The 11,998-nt window shown below is 48.9% G+C and overlaps 1 pseudogene; it reads left to right on the top strand.

Moving 5' to 3' along the window:
* Positions 1-3,762: 3,762 nt before the first annotated feature.
* Positions 3,763-9,287, top strand: LOC120928426 (annotated as a pseudogene).
* The last annotated feature ends 2,711 nt before the right edge of the window (positions 9,288-11,998 follow it).

Here is an 11,998-nt window from a genome sequence, read left to right as displayed (position 1 = left end):
ATTGGATTAGCCCAAGTCCACCATGCAGGACTTGGGAGCAGCAATGCCACGCCAAGGCTCCAATTATGTCGCTGACTATTCATACCACATTCACATGGGTCGTGGGGATCACTTCTCCCCAACGACTGAGGGTGACACCCCTTTGCTGGCAGGAGTGTCACCCCCCCATTCACACACCAGTCACACTATAATCTGCATGCCTAACCGTGTGCAGTAATTTAAAAAAAAAAAAACCTCATGACCTGAGGAAAAAGAAACAAAGCTCATGACCTGAGCAAAAATAAACCAAAACGCTCTTCACCAGAGCAAAAAAAAGGAAAATCCAAAAAATCAGTTGCCCTGTCGTGGGCCAAGCCTGCTGTCACGGCCACGGCTCCGTAACTGCCTGGTAGAAGGCTCAGGTGGGGGCATCAGGTGGAGGAGCATCCCCTGGTCTCTCCCAGGCTGGAGGCCTGCCCTCTAAAGCCACGGCAATGCAGGTGAGGATGGTATTAGTCTCTGCCTGCACCAGCCATGACTGTCTCCATCTCCGCCTTAATGGCAGCTGTGTTGCCCGGGACGGCCTCAGTCAGGGACCTCGCCTCTGCCACGAAGGTAGCCGTTGTGGCCTGCAGCTCCCCAAAGCAGGTGATTACAGCTGCAGTGTTGCCAGACACATCTTGCAGGGCGTCATTGATGTGGCCCGTGGAGGCCAGGCTGTCTGCCACACGCCTCATCTCCACGGCCATCTCATTCATATGGCGGGTCTGAGAGTCCTGGGCCCTGGTTAAATGTTCCGGAAGCAACTCAGGAACCCCCCTGGTCTTCCTGGTTGCCTTCCTGGGGCCAGAAGAGGCTTGAGGCCTGGCATAGGGGCAGGCACTTGAGGGAGAAGGTGTGATGGGGATGGATCCTGAGGGGCTGGATGAGATGGGGCTTGACGTCCGCGACGGATCAGCCGAGAGGGAGGACTCTTCCAAATACAGGCACACCTCCTCACCCATATGGAGCGCATCCTCCTCAACCACCTCTTCAGTGGAGGTCTGGGCACCACTCCCCTCCACCAATGCCTCTTGGCTTCTCAGGGGGTCAGGGGCATGATGCTCAGGGGATGAAGGTGTGGGACGGGCAGAGGCATATGATGGCCCAGCTCCCTCCTGGACATCGATGACACGAAACATTCACATGTTGGTGGACCCACACACTTGTCACATGTTCCCTTCCACCCCCTCACATGCTACACACCAGATACTAGAAAAAACACACTTACCTGTCCTCAAGGCCGGCTCAACTGAGTCATAGCCCTCCACTCCCTCCACTTGCTCCCTCTCAAGGCACCGGGCAACCACCTGCTCCTCAGAAGTCAGCCGAATAGTAGAGGCTGGTCCACAACCAGTGCCCCTGGCATGCCTTCTCATATTGCCCAGCTTCTCCTTGACCTTGCTGCGCAGGTCGTTCATTTTTTTTGCAATGTCCTGGGGCCTCCTCACCTCATTCCCTAGGGCAGGGGTCTGCAACCTTTAAGACATAAAGAGCCACTTGGACCCGTTTCCGAAGGAAAAAAAAAAACTCGGAGTCGCAAAAACAAAAAACAGTGTATTTCATACTGCCCAACTCCCATACACACCGCACACCTCTCATGTACATACCACCCACCTCATACACTCCGCACCCCTCTTATTTACATACCACCCACCTATATACACTCCGCACCCCTCTCATGTACATACCACCCACCTCTGATATTGTACAGTATTGCATTTGCTGGGCATGTGGAGGTGGAATCTTATCTGATATTGTCAATATCAGATAAGATAGGTGGGTGGTATGTATATAGGTGGGTGGTATGTAAATAAGAGGGGTGCGGAGTGTATGAGGTGGGTGGTATGTACATGAGAGGTGTGCGGTGTGTATGGGAGTTGGGCAGTATGAAATATACACCATTGGTCACTGATGCATTGGTGACCAGTGGCAGTTAACCCCTTTGTGCTGCATTAGTGACACCAGCATCAGTGTTTATGAACTCTTTAATGCTGCACCATATAGAGGGGTTAATAAACACTGACACTGGTGTCACTAATGCAGCACAAAGGGGTTAATTACCTGCCACTGGTCACCAATGCATCAGTGACCAGTTGCAGTACATTAACCCCCTCCATGCTGCATAATAAAAATACCATTGTAAATTAACCCCCCCCCCCAAAAGTTAATTACTTCAGGGCAGGTGGAGTGTGATTGATATTGTACAGTATTGCTGGGCATGTGGAGGTGGAGTGTGATGATGAATGATATCGTACAGTATTGCTGGTGGGCAGCCCAGCAATACTGTACAATATCAATCACACTCCACCTCCAGTCCTCCACATGCCCAGCAGCAATACTGTACAATATATATGAGATTCATCAGTGTGTGTCACACTACTCCACTGGCACCTTCACAACATGCCCAGCCCGGCCCCAGCCCTAGACTACTGCTCCTCACCTGCGCAGGACCACGGTCGGTGCACTGCTGCTGAGCTGGCTGGGCCGGTGGAGCGGAGCCTCCGCGGGGGAGATGTCGGCGGCTGTCGGCTGAGGTGAGCCAGACTGGCGGGCGGGAGACTCCAGGCGCGTGCATGCGCCAGTGCCACCCACGATCACGGAGACAGGCCAGCTCTGTGGCCACATGACCCGGCCGCCGATGCTGTGACCCAATCACAGGCCAGCACAGGCCTGTGGCCACATGACCCCCTGACAGTCACATGACCCGGACTGCCCCCCCGCGCGCGGTAAATTTAATTTCGGTAACGCCGCCCAAGTAATGGGAACGGCGTTGCCGAGGGGGGATATACAACACTGCCCGGGGTTGCAGACACCTGCCCTAGGGCATTGACCTCTTCCCCTTGCTGGTGTCCTTACTTTGTGCCCCATGGAGGCGAGCAGCATATTTCTCCATGGCCGAGATTATAATGGCCCTCTCCTCTGGGGAGAAGTTATTCTTCCTACTATCACTACGCCGAGCAGACATGGCACACAGGAACATACAGGTGTACTTTTGCACTCGACGGGCGCATGTCAGGGTTTACACCGGGTGTAGTTGTGAGCATGCGCAGAGGGGCGCGGGACATACGATCACGTCACGGCGCATGCGCCGTTCGTTTGGCCCTTCATTTGCATGGGGTCACGCTTCATTTAAATGGATCACGCCCACTTCCTTCCTACTTTGAATTACGCCGGCTTACGCCAATGAATTTACGTTACGCCGGCGCAAAATTGGACGCATTTGCTTTGAAAATTTGGACCTTACCTCTCTAAGTTACGTTGGCGTAACGCATATGAGATGCGCTACGCCGGCATAAAGATGCGCCGATCTACGTGAATCTGGGCCAAGGTATTTGTCAAAGAATGTGTTTAACCACTTGCTTACTGGGCACATATACCCCCCTTCCTGCCCAGGCGAAATTTCAGCTTCCGGCACTGCGTAGCTTACACTGACAATTGCACGGTCGCGCGACGTGGCTCCCAAACAAAATTGACGTCCTTTTTTGCCCACAAATAGAGCTTTCTTTTGGTGGTATTTGATCACCTTTGCGTTTTTTTTTTTTTTTGTGCTGAAAACAAAAAAAAAGCGACAATTTTGAAAAAACACAATATTTTTTACTTTTTGCTATAATAAATATCCCAATTTTTTACACACAGAGATCCACGGTCCTGCTTAGTTACTGGGCAATCGCGGGTGCCCTGCGGCCATGACTGGAAACACAGCAATGTTATTGGTAAACATGGAAACGGAGAAGAACATTGCAAGTGCATGACGGCATATTTGATTCGCCATAAAGAAACTGGAAATGTCGATACACTATTACTTCAACAACTTCGCTCAGAGCAGGAGTATTGGCATAAAGTGACACGAGCGGTTTCTGTAATTCGCTTTCTTGCCTCCAGAGGTCTGCTATTTCGTGGAGAAAACCAAATAATTGGAGCTGCTAAAAATGGAAACTATTTGGGTATTCTTGAGCTGTTAAGTGAATTTGAGCTTTTTTTGGAAGAACATCTCAAATTGTATGGGAATCCAGGAAAGGGGAACCCATCATATTTATCAGCAAACATTTGTGAGGAATTAATTGAAATAATGGGACAACATGTTCTTTCTGCTATTCTTGAAGAAATAAAAGAATCAAAATATTCTTCAAGAAGTGTGGATTCCACTCCAGACATCTCACACACCGATCAACTGACATTTACTGTCCAGTACATTCGAGGATGTGAGCCCGTGGAACGTTTTTTTAAGTTCAAGTTTCTCATTGAGCAAAGAATCTAGCCGACACTGTTGTGGGATTCCTTAACCACTTAAACCCCGGACCATATTGCTGGTCAATGACCGGGCCACTTTTTGCGATTTTTGGCACCGCGTCGATTTAACTGACAATTGCCAGGTCGTGCGACGTGGATCCCAAACAAAATTGGCAATCTTTTTTTCCCACAAATAGAGCTTTCTTTTGGTGGTATTTGATCACCTCTGTGGTTTTTATTTTTTGCGCTATAAACAAAAATAGAGCAACAATTTTGAAAAAAAATATTTTTTACTTTTTGCTATAATAAATATCCCCCAAAAATATATAATTTTGTTCCCTCAGTTTAGGCCAGTACATATTCTTCTACATATTTTTTGTAAAAAAGCGTTTGATTGGTTTGCGCAAAAGTTATAGCGTTTTCAAAATAGGGGATAGTTTTATGGCATTTTTTATTAATATATTTTTTTTACTAGTAATGGCGGCGTTCAGCGATTTTTATCGGTACTGCAACATTATGGTGGACACTTCGGACACTTTTGACACATTTTTGGGATCATTGGCATTTTTATAGAGATCAGTGCTATAAAAATGCATTGATTACTATAAAAATGCCACTGGCAGGGAAGGGGTTAAGTATGTTCCCTGGGTGTGTTCTTACTGAAGGGGGGGGGTGGACTGACTTGGGGAAATGACTGATCGATGTTCATACTTTGTATGAACAGACGATCAGGCATTTCTCCCCCTGACAGGACCGGGAGCTGTGTGTTTACATACACAGCTTCTGGTTCTCGCTCTGTAACGAGCAATCGCGGGTGCCCGGCGGTGATCGCGCCCGCCGGGCACGCGCGTCGGTGTCAGGGACGCGTCATGTACAGGGACGCGTCAGGGACGCGTGCGCCCCTATTGGATGAACGGCGAGATGACGTAGATCTACATGATCTCGCCCAGCAGAGCCGACCTGCCACCGTATAACTGCAGCGGCTGGTCGGCAAGCAGTTAATGAGAACAAAATTCCACTATCCAACTGCCGTGCTCAGTCATATGACAATGCCTCAAATATGTCTGGATGCTATACTGGATTGCAAGCATGGATTCTTCAGTTGAATGAGTTCGCCATGTATGTCCCCTGTGCTGTACACAGCCTGAACCTGGTGGGAGTAAAAGCAGCAGTGTGTTGTCTACAGATTGTAAAATTCTTTGACTTTGTTTAGCGTCTTTATTCATTTTTTTCTGCTTCTATTCTGACTCTGATTGTTGTGAAGTTATTCATCCCTTGTGAGACCTCTATGCCTGGCCTGTATAAGCAGTTATAATCACTGAGGACAATCAGGCCTCGTACAAACGACCGAACATGTCCGCTGAAACTGGTCCGTCGGACCAGTTTCAGCAGACATGTTCGGTCGTGTATAGGGCCGACCGGACAATTTTCCGGCCGACCGGACAGGTTTCCAGCAGACAAATGTTTCTTAGCATGCTAAGAAACATGTCCGCTGGAAGCCTGTCCGCCGGACATGTCCGATGGTCAGTACGACTCATCGGACATGTCCGCTGGCCCGAGAATCCGCGCATGACGTCGAAGTGATTCGACGCATGCGTGAAAGCATTGAACTTCCGGGTTTGCGCACGTTGCCGCATCATCGTCGCCATCACGTCGCCGCCACGTCACCGCGTATTCTGTCCGCAGGGATTTTGGTTTGATGGTGTGTACAACCATCAGACCAAAATCTGCTAGCAGACACGTCTGATGAAAACGGTCCGCCGACCGTTTTCATCGGACAGGTCCGCTCGTCTGTACGAGGCCTCATTATCAGATAGCTTGAACTCGCCAATACCGATTCTATTCGCAGAAGTTGCTTTAATCCAGACTTCGAAAAATCAGATGACAGGTTACAGCAGATGAACAGGTTGTAGTATTGTGCGGTCAAAAGATGATACTGTCTGAAGCTTACTTAGGCAGAATACATGTTGCCCACGTTACATGCGGCCTGTAGCTTTTCTCCATTAGACAGGAAGTACAAACTCAGCAAGAAGGTTGGAGCATTACACAGAAAGGAAGTGTGTCATAGATCAGACAAAGAAAATACAGAAACTGTACATTACCATAAAAGGTCACTAGATGGCAGCATGTAAACAAAACATAAGGTACATAGAAAATGATTAAGAGAAACAGTATTATATATAACAAATCTATTCCCATTGGGCGGCACATTCCTCGTCTGGCATAGTAAATGTCACTATATACAGTGGGTGACCGCGATATTGTGTGAATCTCGCTCCCTTTCTCGGCGAGATTGACCACCTACGAGCCCCATCGCGGGAGCCAGCGCCGAGCTGGCTTGCCGCGATGGAGACAAAGCCGTCATAGAAGCGACGGGAGATCCGACTTGGATTCCCGCCAATTCTAGGTGGGGCATTTGGTATGCATTCCTGAGAGAGAGAACTCCACGCCAATTTTTAAATAAAAAACCGACATAGGTTCCCCCCCCCCCCCCCAGGAGCATACCAGGCCCTTAGGTCTGGTATGGGTTGTAAGGAGACCCACTCTACGCCGAAAAACTGACATAGGGGGTCCCCCTACAAACCATACCAGACCCGTATCCAAAGCACGCTACCCGGCCGGCCAGGAAAGGAGTGGGGACGAGCGAGCGGCCCCCCCTCCTGAGCCGTACCAGGCCGCATGCCCTCAACATGGGGGGGTTGGGTGCTCTGGGGCAGGGGGGCGCACTGCGGGGCCCCCCACCCCAGAGCACCCTGTCCCCATGTTGATAAGGACAGGGCCTCTTCCCGACAACCCTGGCCGTTGGTTGTCGGGGTCTGCGGGCAGGGGTCTTATCGGAATCTGGGAGCCCCCTCAAATAAGGGAGCCCCCAGATACCGGCCCCCCACCCTAAGTGAATGGATATGGGGTACATTGCACCCCTACCCATTCACCTGGAGGCAAAGTGTTAAAGTTAATAAACACACGACACAGGGTTTTTAAAATAATTGATTAGTCTGCTCCGGGGGCCCCCCTGTCTTCTTTAGCTCTTTCACCAGGGGGGTCTTCTTCTTCCGCTCTCCGGGGGGTCTTCTGCTCTCCGGGGGGTCTCCTCCTCTCTCCGGGGGGTCTCCTCCGCTCTCGGGGGGTCTTCTTCTATCTTCGCCGTTCTCTGCTGTTGACTCTGCGCACCCCGGTTCTTCTTCTCCCGCTGTCCGGTGCCTTCTCCTTCAGGGCTGGCCGCCGCTATCTTCGTGTGTTAGCTCAGTAACTAGCAGGCGGCCAGCCCGCTGTTCTGTGACGTCGTGTTCTTCTTCTCTTCTCTTCTTCTCCCTTTTTCCGATGTTGACCCGACGCCTCGTCTCGCTGCAATGACAGGTGCGCGGTTTGCATCCGACTTATATAGGCCTCACAGTCCCATCATGCTCCGGTACCTACCCACGTGGGTAGGTACCGGAGCATGATGGGACTGTGAGGCCTATATAAGTCAGATGCGAACCGCGCTCCCGTCATTGCAGCGAGAAGAGACGTCGGGTCAACATCGAAAGAAGGGAGAAGAAGAGAAGAAGAAGACGTCACACAAGAGCGGGCTGGCCGCCTGCTAGTAACTGTAACTCACACACGAAGATAGCGGCGGCCAGCCCTGAAGGAGAAGGCACCGGACAGCGGGAGAAGAACCGGGGTGCGCCGAGTCAACAGCGTAGAGCGGCGAAGATAGAAGAAGACCCCCCGAGAGTGGAGGAGACCCCCCAGAGAGCGGAAGAAGAAGCCCCCCCTGGTGAAAGAGCTAAAGAAGACAGGGGGGCCCCCGGAGCAGACTAATAAATTATTTTAAAAACCCTGTGTCGTGTGTTTATTAACTTTAACACTTTGCCTCCAGGTGAATGGGTAGGGGTACGATGTACCCCATATCCATTCACTTAGGGTGGGGGGCCAGTATCTGGGGGCCCCCTTATTTGAGGGGGCTCCCAGATTCCGATAAGCCCCCCGCCCGCAGACCCCGACAACCAACGGCCAGGGTTGTCGGGAAGAGGCCCTGTCCTTATCAACATGGGGACAGGGTGCTCTGGAGTGGGGGGCCCCGAAGTGCGCCCCCTGCCCCAGAGCACCCAACCCCCCCATGTTGAGGGCATGCGGCCTTGTACGGCTCAGGAGGGGGGGCGCTCGCTCGTCCCCACTCCTTTCCTGGCCGGCCGGGTAGCGTGCTTTGGATACGGGTCTGGTATGGATTGTAGGGGGACCCCCTACGCCGTTTTTTTGCATAGGGGGGGTCTCCTTACAACCCATACCAGACCTAAGGGCCTGGTATGCTCCTGGGGGGGGGAACCCATGTCGGTTTTTATTTAAAAATTGGCGTGGAGTTCTCCCTCTCAGGAATGCATACCAAATGCTGCACCTACAAGTCGGATCCCCGTCGCTTCTATGACACGCTCGCTGGAATGTGCTTTGTCTATTCCAGCGAGTGCGAGATGTCGGCACCATGTCGCCGAGAATCAGCGCAATGCTGTCATGCTAGAAACACATTCTCGGCAACATGTACTGTACATCAGAACGGTAGTGATGCAACTCCAAATAATAAACAGTGCAATTTGCCTTGATGTCTTGAAGACCTGAAAGACATAAAGAACATGCATATACAGTATATGCAACAATAATAACTGCAATAAGGCGTCAAGAAGTGTCACTTAAAGTTCAAGGCACATTTTTCTTGAAGTCACAAGTAGGATCCAGCAGCGTAAGCAAACAAGTTCATTCTCCAAAGGGCAAGAGCAGAATAAATTTGGTGATAGGTCTGATGAAAGTCTTTTACAGTCCCTTGTTTTGAAACCTTCACCCCGACCTTACGTACCTTACCGTCATCACTAGGAACACTCTTTAAAATAAGTCCCATGGGCCATTCAATTCTTTAAGCTTGCTGGTCCTTAAGCAGAACAAGGTCTCCAACTTGCAGGTTAGGGTTCACATCAGTGGCAAAGGTCTTGACTTCAGGACGAATCTCTGGATCTTTGTCAGGTTCTAGAAGACTGAAGACATTGGCTGTGGTTTCTTCTGGATGATCCAGCAGGAACTCAGGACCTGTTAACTGTGATGTTTGTGATAGATCACTAGTGTTGCTCACGAATATTCGTATTGCGAATATTCGGCTCGAATATGGCATATTCGAGTATTCGCAATATATTTCGAATTTCGCGGTGAATATTCGCTATTCCAAATATTCGCATTTATTCAATTTTATTTTTAAAAGAGATCACATCCTATCGACGTCTAAAAGCATTGCTGGTATGATTAGAGACCCTGGGCCGAGTAGCTAAGCTGAGGCGATCCTTTTATGTTGCCGAATATTAAAAAAAAAAAATTGCGAAATTTCGCTAATGCGAATGCGAAAATGATTGCGAATTTTCGATAACTGTGGTAGGAGAACTCTGATTGTCTCTGATGAAAAAGGGGGGGGCTTTGTGTATGTTTCTGTTATGAATATTTGTATGTTTGATATTATTTTTTTTTGTAAGAAGGAAAAAATTGCGCATACCTTAAAAAAAGGGGAGAATACAGCAGCAACTCAAAAATGTTATACAACATAAATTAATACAAGACAGAAAATGGAGTCGCTCTACAAGAATAAAAAATATATCTAGTGACAAGACATGTGGGCAAATTATAAAATAAGCAAGCGCAAATAACTTGTGAAATACACAGTGAAACAAATATATAAAGAAATATAGTCCCAATAATAGAAAAATAATCTTTCATAAAAATGTCTTTGATATGTGAAGTGAAAAAAAGTCCAAAGCATGCAGTATGAACGTGTTCAATCTTCAAGGTGTTTGATTGACAAACGGCTGTGACAGATGGATAGAGTAAAGAATCACCACCAATGCAAAACACTTTTTATTTTCTATTGTAAAATATCACGAATATTCTGAGCCAATCAGAGTGCTCCTTACGCATTTGCCGAATATTCGCAATTATTTTGTATTGTAAAATATCACGAATATTCTGAGCCAATCAGAGTGCTCCTTCCGCATTTGTCGAAATTTCGCAATTATTTTGTATTGTAAAATATCACGAATATTCTGAGCCAATCAGTGTGCTCCTTCCGAAATTTCGCCATCAATATCGCATATGCATTTTGCGAAATTTCGATACAATATCACAAATATTCTGAGCCAATCAGAGTGCAAAATATCACGAATATTCTGAGCCAATCAGAGTGCTCCTTCCGCTGTTGTCGAAAATTCGCAATTATTTTCGCATTCGCAATAGCGAAAATTCGCAATCATTTCATTTAGATAAAATATCACGAATATTCGAATTTAGCGAATATATCTCGAATTTTCGACTATATATTCGAGATATATCGCGAAATCGAATATGGCGTATTCTGCTCAACACTATAGATCACTGTAACCCTTGCCCTTTTTCTCCTAAAGCATGATGGGGGGGGAGTTTACCAGGAAGTGGGGACGGTGTGTGGGTTGGGGAGACTGGAAAGAGACACACGAGGCTGGAGAAGGGATTACATCTGTTAAAAACAAGCTATTTGGATCAAGACTCCTCCATGTAAGAATGCCATAATGTTCTAAGTAATAAACCTCACTCTGGTTAAGAAGTACATCGGCCTGTGTGTGTAACTTGCTGAGCAGATTCTGGCAGCATTGCCAGCAACACCGGAGAGACACAGAGCGGCAAGGGAACATAACAGTGGTGACGAGGATTGTGGATGTTAGCACACATGGCCTTCATAGGGTTTATTCAACCATTTGATCCTGCGGCTGAGTCATGAAACTCTTGGGTGGAGAGGCTGGAACAGTATATGGAAGCTAATAATGTGACTGTTGAAAAGAAAGTTGCAGTTTTTCTCACTACATTGGGTCAAGCTGCATATGGAACTCTCAGAGACCTAATTTCTCCAGACAAGCCGGCCTCTAAGTCCCTGCCTGAGTTAATTCAGACGTTACATACACACTACAACCCAAAGCCGTTAGAAATCGCAGAGCGGGCTTGGCAGGGTGATGAGGACGTGAGGCGTCGGATGGTGGGAGGTGCCGGAGCGCTCCATGGCTGCTAGCGGCGCACGCTGTGCTGAGGCTCCGTGGATTACATCAGCGGACCGGCAGACAGTAGATGGCAGCGTGAGAGGCTGCCTGCTCAGCTGAGCGTGCGGGAGATCCATCACCGCTCCCCGCCTAGGACCCGACGATCTCGGGAGACCTGGAAGTAAGCAAGCGCCCAGGCATACCCTGGAAGGAGAGCATAACGCCACCCAGCGCCACATGATCCCTCGGGCGAATACTCTGCCCTGCACCGGACCGCAGAGCATGGCGCGGCGAGAGGGGTGAACAACACGCTGCGGGCGTTGCGGTGGGGCTCCTGGCGAGAGATCCCTTAGGAGCTGTACAACCCTGCGGTCGGATGGAGGAAGGGTCGTGAGGAGTGGTGAGGCGCTCAGTTTGAGCCGAGCTGGGTCGGGTCCTATCTCCCCTTCGGACCCCCCCCCCCCCCACTTCTCTCTCAACTTCTCATTTGAAAATATGTTCCTTTGATTCTCATGAATTAGATAAATGCTTATTATAACATAAAGCAAAGCAAGGACTAGCTGCAATCTTTTATATGGCATGATATATGGGAGAATTGATTCTGGGATGCAATAAGTAAAATAGTGAACTAAAATTGTGCAGGAGATACAGGGGATAGTAATGCAAAGCATTTGATCCTACATTTACATATCTATGAATCCAAAATTTCGAGCGCATGGTTCACTCCTATT

Source organism: Rana temporaria, chromosome 1, assembly GCF_905171775.1.
Source record: "Rana temporaria chromosome 1, aRanTem1.1, whole genome shotgun sequence".
Lineage (NCBI taxonomy): Eukaryota > Metazoa > Chordata > Amphibia > Anura > Ranidae > Rana > Rana temporaria.
Note: the sequence above shows the minus strand (reverse complement) of the source record. Positions and strands in the feature narration are given on the sequence as shown.